Source organism: Apodemus sylvaticus, chromosome 21 (genome assembly GCF_947179515.1).
Source record: "Apodemus sylvaticus chromosome 21, mApoSyl1.1, whole genome shotgun sequence".
Taxonomy (NCBI): Eukaryota; Metazoa; Chordata; class Mammalia; order Rodentia; family Muridae; genus Apodemus; species Apodemus sylvaticus.
In genome coordinates this window covers 30,006,890-30,023,995 of record NC_067492.1, presented here as the reverse complement: position 1 = coordinate 30,023,995, position 17,106 = coordinate 30,006,890, and positions in this window count along the sequence as shown.

Below are 17,106 nucleotides of genomic sequence, written 5' to 3'. Positions count from 1 at the left end.
GAGACAGCAGGTGTTGGAGAGGGTGTGGAGAAAGAGGAAGACTCCTCCACTGCTGGTGGGGTTGCAAATTGGTACAACCACTCTGGAAATCAGTCTGGCAGTTCCTCCGAAAACTGGGCACCTCACTTCCAGAAGATCCTGCTATACCACTCCTGGACATATACCCAGAGGATTCCCCACCATGTAATAAGGATACATGCTCTACTATGTTCATAGCAGCCCTATTTATAATTGCCAGATGCTGGAAAGAACCCAGGTATCCCTCAACAGAAGAGTAGATGCAAAAAATGTGGTATATCTACACAATGGAGTACTATTCAGCCATTAGAAACAATGAATTCATGAAATTCTTAGGCAAATGGATGGAACTAGAGAACATCATACTAAGTGAAGTAACCCTGACTCAAAAGGTGAATCATGGTATGCACTCACTAATAAGTGGATATTAACATAGAAAACTGGAATACCCAAAACATAATCCACACATCAAATGAGGTACAAGAAGAAAGAAAGAGTGGCCCCTTGTTCTGGAAAGACTCAGTGAAGCAGTATTCAGCAAAACCAGAACAGGGAATTGGGAAGGGGTGGGTGGGAGGACAGGGGGAGAGAAAGGGGCTTATGGGACTTTCGGGGAGTGGGGTGTTAGAAAAAGGAAATCATTTGAAATGTAAATAAAAAATATATCGAATTAAAAAAATGGCCATTTTGCTAAAAGCAATATACAGATTCAATGCAATACCCATCAAAATCCCAACTCAATTCTTCACAGAGTTAGAAAGAGCAATTATCAAATTCATCTGGAATAACAAAAAACCCAGGATAGCTAAAACTATTCTCAGCAACAAAAGAAATTCTGTGGGAATCAGTATCCCTGACCTCAAGCAATACTACAGAGCAATAGTGTTAAAAACTGCATGGTATTGGTACAGTGACAAGCAGGAGGATCAATGGAACAGGATTGAAGATCCAGAAATGAACCCACACACCTATGGCCACTTGATCCTGGGCAAAGGGGCTGAAAACATCCAATGGAAAAGAGATAGCCTTTTCAACAAATGGTGCTGGTTCAACTGGAGGTCAGCATGCAGAAGAATGCAAATTGATCCATCCTTGTCTCCTTGTACTAAGCTCAAATCCAAATGGATCAAGGACCTCCACATAAAGCCAGACACTCTGAAGCTATTAGAAAAGAAACTGGGGAAGACCCTTCAGAACATCGGTACAGGGAGACAATTTCTGAACAGAACACCATTAGTGTATGCTCTAAGATCAAGAATTGACAAATGGGACCTCATAAAATTACAAAGTTTCTGTAAGGCAAGGGACACCATCAAGAGGACAAATCGGCAACCAACAAATTGGGAAAAGATCTTCCCCAATCCTACATCAGATAGAGGGCTAATATCCAATATATATAAAGAACTCAAGAAGTTAGACTCCAGAAAACCAAACAACCCTATTAAAAATGGGGTACAGAGTTAAACAAAGAATTCTCACCTGAAGTACTTCGGATGGCAGAGAAGCATCTTAAAAAATGCTCAACTTCATTAGTCATTAGGGAAATGCAAATCCAAACAACCCTGAGATTTCACCTTACACCAGTCAGAATGGCTAAGATTAAAAATTCAGGAGACAGCAGGTGTTGGAGAGGGTGTGGAGAAAGAGGAACACTCCTCCATTGCTGGTGGGGTTGCAAATTGGTACAACCACTCTGGAAATCAGTCTGGCGGTTCCTCCGAAAACTGGGCATCTCACTTCCAGGAGATCCTGCTATACCACTCCTGGGCATATACCCAGAGGATTCCCCACCATGTAATAAGGATACATGCTCTACTATGTTCATAGCAGCCCTATTTATAATTGCCAGATGCTGGAAAGAACCCAGGTATCCCTCAACAGAAGAGTAGATGCAAAAAATGTGGTATATCTACACAATGGAGTACTATTCAGCCATTAGAAACAATGAATTCAGGAAATACTTAGGCAAATGGATGGAGCTAGAGAACATTATACTAAGTGAGGTAACCCAGACTCAAAAGGTGAATCATGGTATGCACTCACTAATAAGTGGATATTAACCTAGAAAACTGGAATACCCAAAACATAATCCACACATCAAATGAGGTACAAGAAGAAAGGAGGAGTGGCCCCTTGTTCTGGAAAGACTCAGTGAAGCAGTATTTGGCAAAATCAGAACGGGGAAGTGTGAAGGGGTGGGTGGGAGAACAGGGGGAGAGAAGGGGCCTTACAGGACTTTCGGTGAGTGGGGGGCTAGAAAGGGGGAAATAATTTGAAATGTAAATAAAAAATATATCGAATAAAAAAAAAGAGACCTGGACACCAAGATAACACCTGCTATTCAAGGTCTCAAAGTTTAATGAAGAACTCCCAATATATACATATAAGTATATAGATAGAGATAGAGATAGAGATAGATGTAGATAGATAGATATACAGATAGATAGATAGATAGATAGATAGATAGATAGATAGATAGATAGACCGATAGATAGATAGATAGATAGATAGATAGATAGATAGATAGATAGATAGATAGATAGATAGATAGACAGACAGACAGGGGGATAAGTCTGGAAGCCTCTCAGCAGAATCAGTTCAGTTGCTCCACAAATGGCTATTGCTTTTCAGGAAACTGCGGGCCCTTGAAGAACAATAGGCTTCACCTTTGTCTGAGCACTCCACCCTAGGTGGCGGGATTATGGCTAATGCAGGAGTTCCCACTCAAAGGCTGGGAAAGGAACTTCACATATGGTCAATCCCAAGTTCCTGCCAGGTGGTATGGCACCTCAATAAGGCTCTCTACAGGAAGTGGAGGATGTTTGGAGGGATAGAGGAAGAGGAAACTGTGGTCAGAATATATTACATATGAGAAGGATCTCTTTTCCATTCTTTTTAATGTATATCAAGTAATATTATAACATCTCCACTGATACCAGGCATTATGGAAGTTTTGTAAACTCAGTACTCTGGAGTCAGATGCTGGTGAGGATGTGGAGAAAGAGGAACACTCCTCCATCGCTGGTAGGATTACAAGCTGGTACAACCACTCTGTAAATCAGTCTGACTGTATCTCAGAAAATTGGACATAGTACTAGTTGACAACCCAGCTATACCACTACTGAGCATATCCCCAAAAGATGATTCAACATATAACAAGGTCACATGCTCCACTATGTTCATAGTAGCCTTATTTATAATAGCTAGAAGCTGGAAGGAACCCAGATGTCCTTCAATAGAGGAATGGATACACAAAATGTGGTATATTTATACAATGGCATAGTCCTCAGCTATTAAAAACAATGACTTCATGAAATTCTTAGGCAAATGGATGGAACTAGAAATTATCATCCTGAGGTAACCCATTCACAAAATAACACATATGGTATATACTCACTGATAAGTGGATATTAGCCAAAAAGCTCAGAATATCCAAGATACAATTCACAGATCATATGACACTCAAAAAGAAGGAAGACCAAAATGTAGATGTTTTGGTCCTTATAAGGGGAAAAATACTCACAGAGGAAATATAGAGACAAAGTATGGAGCAGAGACTGAAGGACAGGCCATCCAGAGACTGTCCCACCTGGGGATCCATCATCCCATATAGAGACACCGAGCCCAGACACTATTGTAGATGCCAAGAAGTGCTTGCTGACAGGAGCCTGTTATAGCTGTCTCTTGAGAGGCTCTGCTAGAACCTGACAAATAGAGAGGTAGATGCTGCCAGCTAACTATTGTACTTAGCAAGGGTCCCTAATGGAGACGTTAGAGAAAAACTGAAGGAGCTAAAGGGGTTTGCAACCTCATAGGAAGAATAGTCATATTAACCAACCAGATGTGTCAGAGCTCCCAGATATTAATCTGCCAACCAAAGAGGGACCCATGGCTCCAGCTGCATATGTGGCAGAGGGTGGTCTTGTTGGTCATCAGTGAGAGGAGAGGCCCTCAGTCCTGTGAAAACTAGAGTACTCAGTGTAGGGGAATGCCAGAGTGGTGAGGGGGAGTGTATGGCTGGGAGGGGAAGCATTCTCATAGAAGCATGGGGAGGGAGCATGGTAGAGAGGGGTTCTGAAGGGGAAAATGGGAAAGGGGATAACATTGGAAATGTAAATGTATAAAATATCTAATGAAAAAAAGGAAAAAAGATGATAAAGAGTTTGAGGACAGCCTAGGCTGCCTTCATAAGAAGACTTTGTCTCAAAAACTGTAACGACCCCCCCATAATTTTGTCAAGAAAATATATATTCTAAAGATGTTTTCTATCTGACTTCTGTATTTGAACCAATTCCTTTCTGCTCATTCTGCAGTTGTCCATGACCTTGATGCATTGCAATCTTTTAGAGGACATATTCTAGTTTATAAAATGTCTTCCTGCATACATCTGAGCACTTAATTTCTGCAACCCAAGTCCCAAGAAAATTCATGATAACATCTTTGTCACCTTTCACGTATGATGGTTGATGTTCAAATGATGATAGTTCCAATTGAATTAATTAAACTATAAATAACCTTGCTAGAAAGCTGGCTCCGTAGACAAGATGAGTGGATTATGAGTCCACAACTCCTCAATTAAAAGCTAGATATGATATCTTGTAACCCTAGTCCTGAGAGCTAGGGAAGGGAAAAGTCAATCCCAAGAGCTCACTGTCAGGGCCACTTTAGCTAAAATGGTAAATTTCAATTTCAGTGAAGAGAACTTATCTCAAAAGTAAGTTAGACCACAATCCTGATGTGCACCACTATCTTCTTTAAGTGTGTGCATGGGAACTTACATTTAAACATGCATGAATAACACACACACACACACACACACACACACACACACTAACACAGTAAATAAATGTATAAATAATCTCAATATTTTTGAAGTTTTGAAAGTTCTTTTCTGTGGTGTTTTTATTAGAATAGTGCTAAAACATTTTATTCTTTTGATTATCTATGAGAACAGACAAATGAACCCCACCTCACTAGATTCATCCAGTTGCAGGAACCTAATTGAGCTAAGTTGGTCTCTATCCTTCCTCCCACACTCATGTGCTGACACATATCAACATGTGCATCATTATAAATTTCTGGTAACTTTACAAAAATTGAGCATTTTTTAACTCGTGAAAAGTGGCTTTTTATTTCCGTAATTGGGAATTAACTTTTTAACGTTTTCAACCTTTGAAATCCAGTCCATTCACAACCAATCATTTATTAAATTTAGAAACTGTTCATTTTCTTGGTAAGTTACTCCCCTCCAGATTTGATATATAATGCAATTTCTGGCACCAGGAAGTTTTCAAAGTAAACCCTACAGAGAATGGAACTTATAGTCCTGGCAAAGAAAATAATTTTGCCCTGTAGCCCAGTTTCGACAATGATGGGCTTTCTCATTGCCCTCCCACTCCTCGCTCACCTGCATGGGCATTATGTGCTAGTCAAACATTTCCTGAATGTTCAGCAGACTGTCTTTCCCCTGACCTACAAAACCACTACAAAACCTGCCATTCAAAATGTCTCTACAAGGGGTTATCTATTTCAAGTCACAAAGGAGAATGTATGAAGGGGGAACAAGGAAACTTCTCTTAAGAGAAATATTACTTTCTATTATAATGTGGTTCTGTCAAGCGTGCTGTCCTGTGGCTACTTGAGCTCTGAAAGGCATACACACTGCGGTTCTCTTAACAACCAATCGAATCTTTCTGTGGCTAAATTTCTTTTTCTTTTTTTTAATATATATTTTTATTTTCTATATTCTTTGTTTTCAATCCAAAAGCTTTCCTCTTTCCCAGTTCCCCCCTCCCCATATGTCCCATAAGTCCTCTTCTCTCCATCCATTCTCCTATCTTTCCCCCCTCCCTTTTCTCTGTCCTGGTACTCCTCTACAGTGCTGGATCAAGCCTTTCCAGGCTTAGGGCCCTCTTCTTCCTTCTTCATGGGAATCATTTGATATGCTAATTGTATCTTCAGTAGTCAGAGCTTCAGGGCTAATTAATATCCACTTATTAATGATTGCATTCCATGTGTATTCTTTTGTGATTGCGTTACCTCGCTTAGGATGATATTTTCCAGTTCCATCCATTTGCCTAAAAAATTTTCTTAACCCTAATTTTCTGCTGCTGATCCACAATAATCATCATTCCGATGCCATGTTTTCAGTACATCCCAGTTGACCTGTTGACTCTTACAGACTACACATGAACAACTTGTCAGTTCTGTATCACTCTCCAATCTGCACCCTTAATTATTTTGCGCTGACTTCGGATCAGTGAACTCTCATCAATAAGGCCTCACCTTTTCTTACCGTGTACCATTTATAGTAAGGTCTCCTGCAGTTGGATATAGTATGTACCCCTGCTCTCCTTGAGACGTCACATTTTCTTTTTTGCCAAAACCTGTTATCACTAATCGTGTATTTAGCTTTTCATTTGTTTTTCTGTCCAGCATGATATATATTTAGGAATATATATCATGTAAGTATTTATGAATATCTTTAACTTATGCTTTGTAACCACTTTTGGAGATAGCTGTGGAATATTATTTGTATATGGGATACAGAATTATCTGAATCTAACTCTACATTAAGGGGTTTATTGGTTCTCTTTTCTCTTGGAAAACTCTCTAAGCTATGTCATCTTCTGTTCTCACCAGCTTATAAACTGATTAAAAAAGATTAAGCAGCTGGCTCATTTTCATGTACATAATAAGCAGCCATTCTAGACTTCAGGCCACTTCCAAGTCTTGTCTCCAGACCATACTAAGTTCTAGCCATCCAGCAGCCATGGATGAACTAAATCTACAGGAAAGGGTGACTAGAAATGAAAAAAAAAAAAAAAACGGGTTGCAAGAGAATGATGAAGTCAAGACAAAGTTTCTGATCAAGCTTCAAAGTTTAATTTTCATCACTGAGTTTATATAGGGAAAGCCCACAGACACCATTCTTTGTTTCAGCTGGATTATGTTGCAAAGCAAGCTCAGAGGGCAGTCTACTCCTGTAGGAAATTGCAAATGCCAGAGACTCCAGCTAGGTTGGAAAATCATTTTGGGTCTGTTTAGCCTACTCAAAGCTGGGGGAAGGGCACATTAAGTTAAGGAAAATGAGCCAAGACACAGTAATTTTCAACTTGGATTGACAGTTCAGACATATTTAGTTTTTTCATTATAGTTCCTTAAATCAACAAATTGTCAAAATGAATAAATGGGTTCTTAGATTTGTTAGAACTGTGAAAACAATGATAGGATATATTCTGAATGTTGATATGCCATGTAAATATCTCACTTAAGTGTTCTTTCAGATTTTCATTCCTTAGTTTTTTAATAACTGCCATTATGTTGACAATTTCACACACACACACACACAAACACATACACACACGATTTTATGATCATATTCTTTCCTCCCATTCCTTGATTATTCCTCCCCTTCTTCTTCTTCACATATAGTAACCTCCAACTTCTTCAAGTGTTTCCCAACCTATTTATATGTCTTTAAAAATTTTGATCTAATGAATATAATTACAGATACCTCCATACGAATAGAGTTATCTTCTAGAACCTGGGCAACTTACCAATTACTATACAAAAAAAGTATACTACCACACCCATCAACAACTAACAGCCAAGAGGAAAGTTTTCTTTCATTCCCTGGGAGTTTCTCAATTGTGTCATCTATGGTTTCAACACCATACATATGTATATGATATGCACATATACACCCTCCTCCCAGAGGAGCCTCTCCTGCCCATAGAACAAGTAGGCAATGTAACAGGTCCCCAGTCTTTAATAGGATCCCAGATCTTAGCACAACTGAGACTGTCATGCAAGTACCATTCAGTCCTTGGAACCCAGCATCTTGGCAGCAATATCTTCCAAAATGAGAGCAAAGACATAATGTATCCATGTCCATAGTTCTGCAAAAGTCACAAAATGGACTAACCTTGCCTTTTGAATGATATAGTTGTTTCTGGGTAATTGTTCTTACTAACCAACGTGTGTTAACACATGATATGGTTTCTATACTTTAGAGCTCCTCATAAGAAAGCTTCAGAATTACACTCAGGTTTAAAACATGCACTATCATTGCCAGGTGGTTAAGAAAGACTTTCAATTGCCTTTGAACCAATGCCCATGCAGTTTTCTCTGATGAACAACAAAAGCAACATGTTTACTAAATTGCTGAGCTATCTCTATAGCTTCTAGAATATTTTCATAATTGATTCTAAGAACTGGATTGACTATGCTACAAATGTTGGTAGCAGGACCTCCAAAAGACCTGACTTCACAAAACCGACAGCATGGCCTACACACCTGTTGCCTAGGTGACAGCCACCACAGTCCCAGAATCCACTTGGCTCACCTCCCACCTTTAGCTGTGGCTTTGTCACCATCCATATGTAAAGGAAGACCCCTCTGCTCTCTCTCTCTCTCTCTCTCTCTCTCTCTCTCTCTCTCTCTCTCCTTCTCTTTCCATCACCACCTTGCCCTTTTCTCAATAAACCTCACATGGAACTTGTACTGGCTAGTTTTGTGTGTCAACTTGACACAGGCTGGAGTTATCACAGAGAAAGGAGCTTCGGTTGGGGAATTGCCTCCCTGAGATACAGCTGTGAGGCATTTTCTCAATTAGTGATCAAGGGGGAGGGCCTCTTGTGGGTGGTACTACCTTTGGGCTTGTATTCTTGGGTTCTCTAAGAGAGCAGGCTGAGCAAGCAAGGGGAAGCAAGCCAGTAAGAAACATCCCTCCATGGCCTCTGCATCAGCTCCTGCTTCCTGACTTGCTTGAGTTCCAGTCCTGACTTCCTTTAGTGATGAACTGCAACATGGTAGTGTAAGCTCAATAAACCCTTTCCTCCCCAATGTGCTTCTTGGTCATGGTGTTTGTGCAGGAATAGAAACCCTGACTAAGACAAATTGGTACCAGAGTAATGGGGGTATTCCTGTGACAACCTGACCATGTTTTGGGGAGGACTGTGGAAGGACTTTGGAACTTTGAGCTAGAAAGGCCATTAGACTATTAAGAGCTCGGTGGAAAGTTCTGTAGGAACTTGGAAGACAATGTTAAAAACAGTGCAAAAGATGGAGGCCTGTCTTATGAAATTTCAGAGGGAAGATTAAAGACTCTTACAGTGGCCATGTTTTGATTGTGAAGATTCTGTGGTTTTGGTTAGCTGGGACTGAAGAATCAGCTGTGAGTAACAAGATACCAGAACCACTAAAGCAAATGTTTGTGTTACTGGAACTATTGATACTGGTTAGCTGGAGCTAAGAAATTAGTGGTGATTAAGAAGAGACCAGCATCACTGAGATGAAATCATCTTGGAAGTGTTTTCTGAGAGCACAGAGAGTGTGTTCCAGAGATAGCCACAGTTGTATTTTGTTCTGTGGCTGGACTTGGTACTGTGTAAGAGTCACCCAGATGGTACTTGTTTTGAAGGCATGAAGGGGTCATGAAGAGCAGCTGAGGCTCTTGGCACAGTGAGAGGCCATGAAAGGCCATTGGTGAAGGTCCAGCCTCAGTTGCAATTGATGGCCCAGGACTTGAAGGGGTCATGCATAGGAGCAGAGGCTTGTCATCATGAAGAGAGCCTATGAGAGGCTATTGATGAAGCCTAATTACAGTGGAAGATAGCAGCGTTTTGGAGATGCCAGTACCATGCCATGACCACCAAGAACAGCAGCAGCAGTGGAGTACAGGCAGCTATAGCCTAGAAGACAAGCTGTGTTCTACAAAGGGCAGAGCCGGAGAAGTGACCCAAGACCTTGGAGGAGCCCAGAAGATCCTGAGTTAGATCCCAGACATTGAATCATTGGAGTTTGAGTTTTGCTTTTGGTTGTGACTGTGCCCTGATATGTTTTCCTCTTGAAGGAAGAAAGTATTTTAGTGGAGCCAACAGTTAAAATACTGAATTTTAACAAGACTTTGAATTTTAAAGATATTGGACATTTTAAGGTGATTGAACTTTTAATATGTAAAGACTGTGGGACTTTTAAAGTAATTTAGATCTTGGGGATGAATAAGAAAGTAAGGGTTTAGGCTTAATAGTGATGTGTTTGTGTGTCAAATTGAAAAGGGGTCAATTGTACTGGCTGGTTTTGTGTGTCAACCTAACACAGGCTGGAGTTATCGCAGAGAAAGGAGTTTCAGTTGGGGAAGTGACTCCATGAGATCCAACTGTGGGGCATCTTCTCAATTTGTGATCAAGTGGGGAGGGCCCCTTGTGGGAGGTACCACCTTTGGACTGGTGCTCTTGGGTTCTCTAAGAGAGCAGGCTGAGCAAGCAAGGGGAAGCAAGCCAGTAAGAAACATCCCTCCATGGCCTCTGCATCAGCTCCTGCTTCCTGACCTGCTTGAGTTCCAGTCCTGACTTCCTTTAGTGATGAACTGCAATGTGGAAGTGTAAGCTCAATAAACCCTTTCCTCTTGGAAAAGGTTTCCAACTTGCTTTTTGGTCATGTTGTTTGTGCAGGAATAGAAACCCTGGCTAAAACAGAACTGTTTTACCTGGTGTGTTCTTTCTAGAGTGAAGTGATGATCACAACAATTAAAAGCACTGTAATTAAAAGCATTCTGATATTTAAAGAGAATAATTTGACTTATGCAAAAAAAGATACAACTATATAAGAATAAGTGTAGATGGAGGTGCCAATGTTATCTTTGAAGAACTGAGTGAAGCAACAATAAGGCCATATATGTTAGCAGTCAAGAGAAGTTACATGAGACTAGGGCATATTTTTCCCTAAAGTCTTTAATGGAGTTCTTTGAACTATAGGTCCTACCTACTATTTGGTTTGTGCCCAGTTATATTAAAATTCTAAATGGCAAAATAACAAGTATGTGTTTGAGTTACACAATTATGGGAGTTTATTATAGTAGCTTCAGTGTTTCTGTACACTGTAGGTCCTGCCTATTATTTGGTTTATGCTGAGTTATATTAGTATTCTAAATAGTAAAAGAACAAGTATGTGATTGAGTTACACAATTATGGCAGTTTATTATAATAGCTTTAGTATTTTCACATATTCCTATAATATACAGAAACATACATTATGGGAATGTTTTTTCTAAGAAAATTTGACAAACACGTTGATGTTCCATGTGCATGGTTATGGATTGTGTGATTTTTGGCAGATGACATATTCCCTCAGCATCATTGTCTATAATTGCATTGTGGTAGTGGGATGGGAATGCAGCTCAGTAGCAGAGTATTATGCATATGCTGTGTGATGGCATAGATTCATTGCCCAAAATATAAAGCTTTATAAAATCATGCAAAATGATAATATAAAAGTTATTTTCATAATTTTGCATGATGAGAATTATTTTTAATCTCCTACCTTGAAAATACAAAAAAAATGTAAGACTCTAAAAGCAGGATTTTAGTTGGATCCTTAATTAGTTTTCTGGTAAGATACAAGGATGTTCAATTGGAAAGCATGTTGCAAAATCTGGTACTCTAATATTTTAATCCTAGGATGTAAAATTCAAAGCCTAGGAGGGTGGGCACCATCCTTACCCTCCTCACTGTGAGGTGTCCCTTAAAATGATCACAGATCTTTGTTAACATGAAGGCAACAACACTTTTAAAAGAAATGGAAACATGAAGTAATCTGAAGTTATGTTTTAAAATAAGGGGAACCAAACACGAATCTGTAAAGATGATTTCTTAGACTGTAGCACATTAACTCTTTAAAAGGCAGTCCATTCAAGAGCCAACTAGAAAACAAAAACAAAGACAAAAACAAAAACCCAGGAGAACTACATGTAACAAGGAATGCATGTCCAAAACTCACTGCAACATAAAAAAAAAAAAATACAAAAATACCCATAACATATCTGATTAAATTTTGATTGACAATGCATGTAGACCCATCAGAAATGGAGATTTAGCATTATTCATTAGGGAAAAGTAAATTAAGCCTACAATTAGGTAGTGATATTTACTGATCCAAACAAGTTATACAAGAAGAAAGGCCCAAGTGAGGATGCTTGAATCCTATTTAAAAGAGGAAACAAAATAGTTATGGTAGGCAGAGAGAGGCAGAATCCTGGGAGGATTAGGGGAGGGCTAGGGCAAGAGGGGACAGGATCAGGCATGGGGAGAGACAGGAGAGATTGCCAGAGGGCCAGGAGAATGAATGGAAATAAATGGCTACAGGAGCTGGTGGGTTTAGGAAAGGCAAGATTCTCTAAGAAGTCCCAGAATCTTGGGATGAGGGAAGCATCTATGAATCAGTACAGGTGACCTTAGCAGAAATGTCTAACATTTGTGATGTGGAACCTGAAGAGTGGCCAAACAGAACCCCCAGTGGAGGGATGGATACCCCAATCCACCTATAAAACTTTTGACCTCAAATTGATCCTATCTAAAAAAAAATTACAGGGACAAAGATGTAGCAGAGACTGAAGGAATGGTTGACCAGTAACCAGCCCATTTTGGGACTCATCTCATGGGCAGGCACCAATCTTTCATACTATTAATGATACTGTATTGTGGTTCCAGATAGGAGCCGAACATAGTAGGCCTCTGAGAGAATCTACCCAGCAGCTGACTGAGACAGATACAGATACCCACAGCAAAACATTGGAAGGAGGTAGAGGATTCCTGTGAAAGAATTAGGGGAAGAATTCAAGGCCCTCAAGGAGATGGAAACTCCACAGAAAGAGGGTTAGGGTTAGGGTTAGGGTTAGGGTTAGGGTTAGGGTTAGGGTTAGGGTTAGGGTTAGTTAGAGTTAGGGTTAGGGTTAGGGTTAACTAACCAAGATCCCTAGGAGCTCCCTGCAACTGAGTTACCAATCCAAGAGCATACCCTGGCTGGATTCTTGACCCAGTCACAGATATAGCAGAAGGCTGCCTTGTTTGGTCTCAATGCGCAAGACATGCCTAGTCCTGAAGAGCCTTGATGCACCAGGGTGAGGGCATGTGGGGCTGCTCTCTCAGAGGTGAAGGGGAGGGAGGATGGGGGAGGCTCTCTTCGAGGGTGACCTGGAGGGAGGTACATTTGGGATGCAAACAGATAAACAAACACCTAAACAATAGATACATCGTAAATTTCTATTAACTGGAAAAATGGATAAAATATAGTAATGTATTTTGAAGGATAAACCACTTCCAAAGACGTCACTACTGCTGTGCATACAAATTGGGATTGGTCTCCCAGATTTTATGATAACACCTACACTAAGCACAGGCACTGCTTCCTACAAGGACCGGTTTGTAATAATTTTGCTTAAACAAAAAAGATTGTGATATCAAAATAAGTATTTTCAGCACCTAAGAAGTTTAGAAGGCAGATAGGTTTGTGAAAAAGAAGATGCTGGTATGCTTTTAATATTCATTAACATTGTTAGGCAAAACATCACTGGGATCCAGAGAGACTCTGATCTCTTGTGACTGTTTCAAAGCATTTTCCTCCTACTCATGTGGAAAGGAATAGGATCCAGGCTAGTGTTCTCTGCTGTGGGAGATTATTTTTCATGAGAAAGAAATCAATGCCCAATGCAAGCAACACAAATGCTTCAGACATTTGTTGATTTGAGGTTACTTGGCCAAATATTAATCTTCATTTTCATTAAAGATTTGATGTTTGGCATTGGCGTTGCCAATAAATCTAATGGATTAAATTATGTGGAAGAAATCACAAACTATTGATCGTCATTTCAAGGCTGAGATGGAAATTACTCATATTGAGATTTGAAAGACTGTACCAAAGCTGTTGTCTTTAAAGGGAGTTGCATAAGCAGAAAGGAAATATTCCTGTTATATGAACACACAATTTCCCTCAGGGAATCAAAAGTCTACCTAGTCAAAATTTTTAATTTCACCCAGGTGCCTGAGATTTAAGTGGGATTTTCTCCTTAAAGTAAATAAAGAAAAATAAAATACAGTAAATTCTGATCAAGTAAACCAGATGTTATTACACAGAAACCCCCTAAAAATGTAAATATCTGTGTTCTATTCCAAACTACTTTATCTTCTGAATTAAATCTTCTTAGAAATTCTACAAGATAAGCCTATTAACTTTCTGGAGAAAGAACAAAAGGAAACAGTGAAGAGTAGTCAAAACTCCTCACTTGTTATTGATGAATTTAATCTACACTCCCTGAAACAGGTTTGAGCAACACCCACATTGTCAAATGCTGTCATCATGAGGATGTGCTGGGGAAAAAAATGATTTCTCCATATGTACAAGTTTCAAGGGTGACTCAGTCCTCATAATGTGAATGATTGTGCCCTTCTATACCAAATGATTATGGATAAATGAATCCCAGAGGTTTGCCACAAAGGCGGTACAAACGGTAGGAAGAGAAGCCATGACCTAAGATCTATTTTTCATCACCGCATAATGTTCTGATTCACTGACCTATCACTAAACAACAGCTGCACAGCCTGAGGCACAGTATACCCCAGGAGTGACAAACACTTCGGTTAGTGCCTGGGGATCTGGGCTTGCCTCAGGCCTTGAACAAAGTCACTGGCTGTAGAAGGAGAGCTGATGTACTGTTTTCTTGAATCTTCTACAAAAAAAAAAAAAAAAAAAAAAAAAAAAAAAAAAAAAAAAACGACTGACTGATGATGCACACATGAGTAGGGCATACTGCAGCAGATGCAGACTCTCCTGTGTATCTGTCATTATCACCACACATGCATCTGTCTTTCTACAAATGAAGAGTTGTTTGGGAGCAAGTGGCATCATCTGTTTGTTTCACAATGATGTTGAAGAACAGCCTTTGGCCATCAACCATTCTAGTTCAGTTTCCACTCCTGATTTTGTCTTTGTTTTATTAGATATTTTCTTTATTTACATTTCAAATGTTATACCCATTCCTCATTTCCCCTTTGAAAACCCACTATCCCATCTCCTACTCACCAACCCACCCACTCCTGCTTCCCTATCCTGGCATTCCCCTACAGTGGAGCATTGAGCCTTCATAGGACTAAGGGCCTCTTCTCCCATTGATGCCCAACAAAGCCATCCTCTGCTACATACGTGGCTGGAACCATGGGTCCCTCTATGTGAACTCTTCGGTTGGTGGATTAGTCCCTGGGTCCTGCACTCTTTTTCCTCCTCCTCATTCCCTAAGCCCACATCCCTGCTGAATAAATGCTTAAAATATAGACGCTGCCTTTCCTGTTATTCTAATTAGCAGATAACTCTACTTCAATCTCCAGGTGTTGCAGAATGACTTTCCCATCAGTTTTCTGCATGTTAGTATTGCAGTTAGAATGAGCATTAAAGAATTTCCTAATTCAAATTAATTATGAGTCACATGTAATAAGCACATTTATTTTTCATAGATACAATGAAACAATGTTTTGAGACAGAGAAGAGAACGTATGATATTAAAAAAAATCCCACAATCATTGTATATAGGATCATTATTTGTAAAGAGCATTGCTATGGTGATGGTTGCCTATTGACTGTGTATTAAGATTTATAATTAATTCCAAGAAATAATCTATATGTTAGCATAGCTTTAGATTAGTGATTGATAGAAGTATTTTTGAGCATTCTTTGCTATGGCTTAGATAAATTCTGTTGTCACTATATCTTTCATTCTCTACGAGTAAAATTTTTAACTGGTCTCAGTATTAGGACTTTTGACAGGAAGAAAGAAGTATGCTGATTTCAAGCTAGCTGATCTATTTTTCTTTGTATATATGCAATACCCAAATTTCTGGCAACTCAGTAAAGGCACCTAATTATGCCAGCAGCTGTTTCAACCGCCATGTTCAGCATCACCTTGCTAGTTTAACAGCTGCCATCAGGTCAGATAAACAAGAATATAAAAGGTGTAAGTCTTAGGTTCTTCTACAGCAAAGCTCCAGAAATGGGTGAATAAGGGGATTTATTTACGTCATCATTTCTTGGTTTAACTTATATAAACAGACAGACAAACAGACAGACAGGCAGACACACCCACACAAACCACACATACACCTGAACAGGTCTTAGAAGTTATATATGTCACAATTAGCAAACTCTTAGAAAAATAGAACATTAGTTTATGGTATAGTCTCAGAATCAAAAAGCATTTCAAGTAAAATAAAAGAAATTAAACCAAACTGAGTGGAGAAGGCAGAAATAGCTCATTTAAAGCAGAGGATCTCAACCTGTGGCTCATGACTGCTTTGGAGACAGAAAGACCCTTTTCCAGTGCTTACTTTAGACTATCAGTAAACACATACATTTACATGATAATTCATAATCCTAGCAAAATTACAGTTATGCAATAGAAATGAAAATAATTTAATGGATGAGCATCACCACAACATGAGAAACTAAAGGGTCCTGGAATTAGGAAGGTTGAGAACCACTACTTTCATGCCACAAGCAGTGGAGAGGACTTCCCACACAGAGTTCCCTGTCTTACAAATGGATTTGTGGTCATAGTAACCTAGTATTTGAGAAAGCTGTGTAAAGGTGATTGCTACATATCCTCCATCAGAGTTGATAAAGGTCTTCGTTTCACTCTGTGTCTGCATGAGAAGAAATTTTCCTTCTGGATTGCTAAGAATAAAGGAGAAAAAAACAAAAACAAAAACAAAAACATACAGGCCAAACTATTTTACAAAGAGAAACCTAAAGGTAGTCTTGGGCACAACTGGTATTTTCATTCAGAATTGCATTTTATCACTTGTTTCCTGGTTGGTTCCAACATTTTAAATGAAATGTTCACTAAATTAAGAAAATAAATAGAAATAAAATAGTATTGAGCCAACCATTCATAGTATTGCACCATTTCCATTCTGTCAAGAAGGGAAAATCCAGCTATGGCATAGTCTTGTATGCTTGTAGTTAGAGAACTCTGAAAGTGCAGGCAGTAGGAACAGGAATTTACAGTTATCCTAGGCAATAAGACTGAGACCAGACTCTTTTTGTTCTTTCTTTTTTTATTGGATATTTTGTTTATTTACATTTTAATTTTTATCCCCTTTCCTTGTTTCCCCTCTGAAAACTCTAATCGCGTCTCCCCTCTTCCTGCTTCTAGGAGGGTGCTCCCCACCCAGCCACCCACTCCTGCCTCCCTGCTCTGGCACTCCCCTACACTGGAGCATGGAGCCTTCACAGGATGAAGGTACTCTCCTCCCAGTGATG